A 6,284-nucleotide genomic window follows, 5' to 3' on the forward strand; every position below is an offset into this window, starting at 1 on the left:
GGCAGGGATTGCAAGGCATGTTTCAATTGCAAGCAGACTGGTCATCTTAAACGGGATTGTCCACATCTTCAGAATCCCGCTGATCCTGCAACAGCTGCTTCTTCTTCGACCGCAAATTTAAACGACACTCAGCGGGCTTGAGGTCCTCAGTGTCCGCTGAATTATTACTTGATGACGGACCAACGAACCAGAATATAGACCTGAATATTTGTTCCTTGCAATATGACAATAGTTGGCATGCGAAGGTACTTGTAAACAATCAACCGTTCAACTTTCTTGTAGATAGTGGTGCTATGACTACTCTTATTGACATTTCCATCTTTGAGGCTATAGGTGGGAAGGAAGCACAATTGGCACCGCTCGAAGAATCTCTTGTTGCAGTGGGAGGGCATGATTTATCACCACTGGGTACATTGGAGGTTGATTTATCGATTGATTCGTTTGTATCACGACGCACTGTGATTGTTGCCAACTTAGGCATGACTAATGGTATTTTAGGCATGGATTATCTCCGAGAGCATGACTGTGTTCTTTACTTATCATCAGGACACATGATGATAGGGGGTCATGAAATCAAACTGTTTACTGAAAAGTCTGTACCGTGTTGCCGTGTAACTGTTCGAGAAGATATTACTATACCGCCATATTCTAAGGTTGTTATCCCTGCACAACTTAGTCGCCCTTGGCCGAAAAGCATTGTGTCTGATGTTGCTGCTCTTGTTGAACCGCTGAATTCTTCTTTCCTCGCTGATGGCGTTCAGCTGATTTCTTCTGTGGTGGATCCTGGAAAGTCCACTGTTCCAATTCTTGCAGTCAACCAGAAAGGCAGACAACTTAAGATCAGGGCTGGATCTTTGCTTGGTATTGCACACCCTAAACTTGTAGCACTGATTCAAGTTGACGAATCCGAAAGGGTTATAGCTTCTGAATTACCAGAACATCTACATGACATGGTCAATTCCGTTGAGGATCTAACCCCGAGTCAACGTGAACAGTTGGTCAACTTGATTTGTGAATTCCATGATGTATTTGTAGGACCAGATGGTGAACTTGGCCGTACTTCAGCAGCAAAGCATAGGATCATCACAACCACACCACAGCCGATTCGGCAGGCTCCTCGTCGAATGGGGTGGGCGCGTAGGAAGATAGCCGAAGAAGCTGTTGATAATATGCTGGCTCAGGGTGTCATAGAACCCAGCGATTCCCCATATTCTTCTCCCATTGTCCTAGTTCCCAAAAAGGATGGTTCTACTAGATTTTGTGTGGACTTTAGATTGCTTAATGACGTCACATACAAAGACGCATATCCCTTGCCGCGTATTGAGGATATCATTGAGTCCTTAAACGGAGCACAATGGTTCTCAACTCTTGATCTCGCAAGCGGGTATTGGCAAGTGGAGGTTGACCCTGCAGACCGTGAAAAGACAGCATTCAGCATCCCAGGCCGTGGTCATTTTCACTTTGTAGTGATGCCCTTCGGTTTGGCTAATGCTCCCGCAACATTCGAACGGATGATGGACAATATCCTTGGTGATCTCCTGTGGAACGGGTGTTTCAATTTTCTTGATGATGTTTTGGCTCATGGTAGTGATTTCTCAATGGCACTCTCCAATCTTCGGGAAGTTTTTACAAGACTTCGCCGTGCCGGTTTACGATTGAAGCCCTCAAAATGTAAACTTTTCCGTCGGAGCACCTCTTATCTTGGTTATCTTATTTCATCTGACGGTGTCTGTTGCGACCCTGGAAATGTTGCGGCTATCAAAGAATGGAAAACTCCCAACACTGTTAGTGATATTCGTAGTTTTCTTGGTACAGCGAACTACTACCGGAAGTTTGTTCTGGATTATTCAACAATTGCTGGACCTCTTATTCGATTGACCAGGAAGAATATTCCATTTGTATGGAGTAATGAATGTCAAAAGGCTTTTGAGACGTTGAAACATTGTCTGACATCGGCTCCAATTCTTAGCTTTCCTAGAACAGTCGGCGAGTTTGTATTGGATACTGATGCCAGTGGTTTTGGAATTGGTGCGGTGTTATCTCAAGTACAGGACGAGCATGAACGTGTACTTTCTTATGCCAGTAAGACTATGTCCAAGTCTCAACGTAGATACTGTGCTACACACCGGGAACTATTAGCTGTGGTGTGGGCTGTTCGTCACTTCAGTCATTTTCTTCTCGGGAGACCGTTCAGAATTCGCACAGATCATGCTGCTCTGAAATGGTTGATCAATTTTCGTGAACCTCAAGGAATGTTAGCAAGATGGATATTAACACTTGGCGCTTATGACTTTAAGATTGAACACAGACCTGGCGTGAAACATGGCAATGCTGATGGATTGTCACGCCAAGTTCGCAAATGCAAGCGAGAAGATTGTTCTGATTGTGGTACCAATGGTGATGTGGCTGTGAGTAATGTTATTGTAAGTGCAATATCAAAACAGCCCGGTCAATCATCGTCAGACTGTTCCGATTGTAATTGGCTAGATACTTACACAGATGAGCAAATTAAATCTTGGCAAAGTGAAGATTCAGATATTTCTGCTGTTTTGAAATGGAAACAACTTACTGCTCAGAAACCTGACATTCAAGAATACATGCCTGAATCAACAGTGACCAAACGTTTAATGTCGCAGTGGGACTTGATTTTTGTAGATAATGGACTTCTCTATCGTCGTTGGATACCTGATTGTAAATCGGAGGAATCGCATATCCAATTGATTGTTCCATCAAATTTGAGGCACGATTTGTTTCATAAGCTCCATTCTTTGCGCACTGCAGGTCATCTTGGTGCTAATCGGACTTTCAAGAGTATAAGGCGCAGATTTTATTGGCCCGGTTTCAAAAGGGACATTCTGAAATGGTGCAAATTATGTAAGTCTTGTGCTTCAACAAAGATGCTTTACGGAAGAAGACAGGGAGATTTGAAACAACTTATATCTGGAGCTCCTATGGAAAGGATCGCCATTGATTTTCTTGGACCAATGCCTGTAACTGAAAATGGAAATGAACACATTTTGGTTTTGTCGGACTATTTCTCTAAATGGGTGGAATGTTTTGCTTTACCAAATCAGCGAGCTGACACCACTGCTGATGCATTGGTTACTCAATTCTTTTCGAGATTTGGGGTACCAAGAATTCTCCACTCAGATCAAGGAAGAGACTTTGAATCAAAATTATTTTCAGAAATGTGTCAATTGTACGGGATTCAAAAGACTCGAACAACTCCATATCATCCTCGTTCAGATGGACAAGTTGAACGTTTCAACAGGACCATACAGCAGATGTTGAAAGCTTTTGTAAATGAGAATCGAAATAATTGGGACGACCATCTCCCATATCTTTGTATGGCATATCGCTCCACTGTACATGATAGTACAGGATATTCACCGAACAAGTTAATGCTTGGACGAGAAATCGAGATGCCTGTTGATGTTATGTTTGGCAAACCAGAGTCATCAACTCATCCTTGTTACACTGAATTTGTCGAATGGTTTTCCTGTGCAACTGAAAAAGCTTTTCTTCATGCTAGGCAACATCTAAATGCTGCTGCAATCAGACAAAAGCGAAATTTTGATCTGGGTGTTAAACCACTTACATTCCAGAGAGATGAATTGGTGTGGTATTATTATCCACCTAAGCATCGCAAGCTGAGTATTCCTTGGATTGGACCTTATCGAATTGTGGACTGTTTACCTAATCACTTGTATAGGATTCAGAAGAATTCGGGAACACGTTCTCGAATTGTGCATGTTGACAAACTGAGACCTTACCTTCATGAAGATGAAGAAGACAATGACATTGACTTAACTGGATTTGACATTTTACCTGATGTGGAACCTATTATGGAAAATAATGAGCAGGTTGCTCATGATATTTTTGATGTATTACCTTTCTCTTCAAGGCCAGACACTGTACCAGAAGAAGTTACAGTTGATGCGAACTCTGATAATGGCCAACGTACTAGGCGAAGGCCTAGATATTTGGATGATTACATTTGATTTGACTGTGATAATGCTTTTATCATGTTTTTAACAATTCATTGTTTTGATTTTAGATAGACATTTCATTTGAGTGTACAGTTCTTTACAATTTCTTCACATTTTTATGGTTTTTCAATTTTGAAGATGGAAAATTTCTTTGTAATTTCCCATCTGAAAAAGGGGGGAGTAATGAGACGACCACGTCTATAACCCTGTTTTATTCTGTATGCCCATATTTATTCTTACCATTTGAGTCACTAGTGAGCAGCTGTGTAACTTTCTCTTTCAGCTGGTTTGTCAGACTGCCGGCAGTGTAGATATTTCTCTGTGTATTAGGTTATTGTTATAGCGTTTTATTGTCGTTAATTTGTGTAATTATTGTTGTAAAATGATATTAGTAGTACAGGTTTACTATTTCTCCAGTTTGGCATAGCTCTGTTCACTAGTTAGCTTGTATTTAACGTTTCCGTAACTAGTCTATTTTCGCAGTTTATTTCCTGTGTGATTTCCATATTTCTATGCGTATTTCCATGTATATTACGTGTTTGTCGATAAGATAGGATTTGTGTTGTATCTTTAGTGTCATACTAGTTATTCTTATGTATATCTAGGTATGTTTTACCCAGTTTTTAGTATCCCATTATAAGTAAATAGTTCATGACTGTGACGTCATAGACCAATTCCGTATCTTGTGTTACGTGTGTATCCTACGGTATTTGTACTGTGTTTTCCATGTTTTTATTTGTTTATTGTATTTCTGATTGGAGTATTTGGTTGTATTAAGTTCTTACAGGTGTATAATTAATCTAGTTAGTTAAATTAGTTACTCTGCTGTATTTGGAACCGCAAGAAGATTATTTCGTGATTGACATCTAGTGCAACTTCAGTGTCCAATAAGCTGGCAGAAAGAACCTGAGTGGTGATATCAATTTTGGTACGCCACAAATTACTAAGGATAATTTTATAAATATTCCCAGGTAATTCCCTCGTGTGAGCTACGAAACTCGATTTGTAGGCGTTTTTCAGGGCCTCGTCTCACGGCCTATTAGTATATACACCAATTCGTCGTGGAATCTGACTTGCATTTTAAATTCAACTGAAATTGGTGCATTTGGCGAGTGTCCCTTACGCATCTTCATATTTATTCTCTACGCGTTTTGTCAGACTTTCTGAATCCTCAGTCGTCTGATTGTGTTCATTGTTGTTTTTAAATTTTTGGTTAGTTCAGAATGCACTTATCTATCTTAGCCAATCAGGTGTATGGTCTTCCACTTCAACCTCGGGGATACGAAGAGTAGGTGCACAGAGTTTTATGGAATTTGTGTACGGCGTGTGCGCAATCATGGGATTTCCATAACTAAATACCAAGACAAAATTGATCTTTATTCCGTTCGAAGAGTATTCTATTCAGCATTATATATATTATCTTGTTTCAACGAGGTAACTCCGTCAGGAAGTAACAAATGAAAGCTTCGATGTCTTAATGATTAAAAGTGCCTATTGATGAATAGTTACGCATTTCCTTCGCATATGGATATTTTATTCGAACAAAATATTTTTTGTTACTTCAACAATATTAAATTCTTATTCAAACCTGTGATTCTTCTTATTTTTAATTTTGTGTGCACTCACATAATTTGAGTCAACTATGCGGCTATATCTATGATGAGATATAAAAAACGATATAGTAATCCTATCCCAACGCACAACAACCTGCATGGAAGTTATCATAATATTATGTCAATCTACGAAAACTTGGAGAACTAAGCCCTGCGTAATCGATCCCAATATACTTAGATCAAAGGCCTTCGATTTTTTCTAACATGATGCACCCAAGGTCTCATTGCAGAAGTAGAATAATATTTTTCTGAGAGAATAACTGTAGTCGTGCTGGGTCCAAGTACCGTAGACATACAGCAAGAATACGCAATGTTATGTGGATATTCTCAATAAAAATGTATCAAAATCACTGAATATTTCAGAATACATCTCTTTGCAAAATCATAAGTTGAATCGAACGATCAAAGTGTAAGATATTCATCCAGATCCTAGTTCGAATTTGAAAAAAAAAATATGAACGTGAAATCTTAAAACTTACTATATGATCAAATCAATGACAAAGCATATTACACGGCACAAGATTGATGTACTCGTTGTCACAGGAAAGGTTGAATCTTTCCCGGAATGAACATTTGAAATATTTGACAAACGCATTTATATTAGTTGAATTGAAATGGATTATAAAAAAAAACTGTGGGTGGTTAGCAATTACAGTTAGTTAATATAAATGCATTACAAATG

This window comes from Styela clava, chromosome 8 (assembly GCF_964204865.1).
Source record: "Styela clava chromosome 8, kaStyClav1.hap1.2, whole genome shotgun sequence".
NCBI lineage: Eukaryota > Metazoa > Chordata > Ascidiacea > Stolidobranchia > Styelidae > Styela > Styela clava.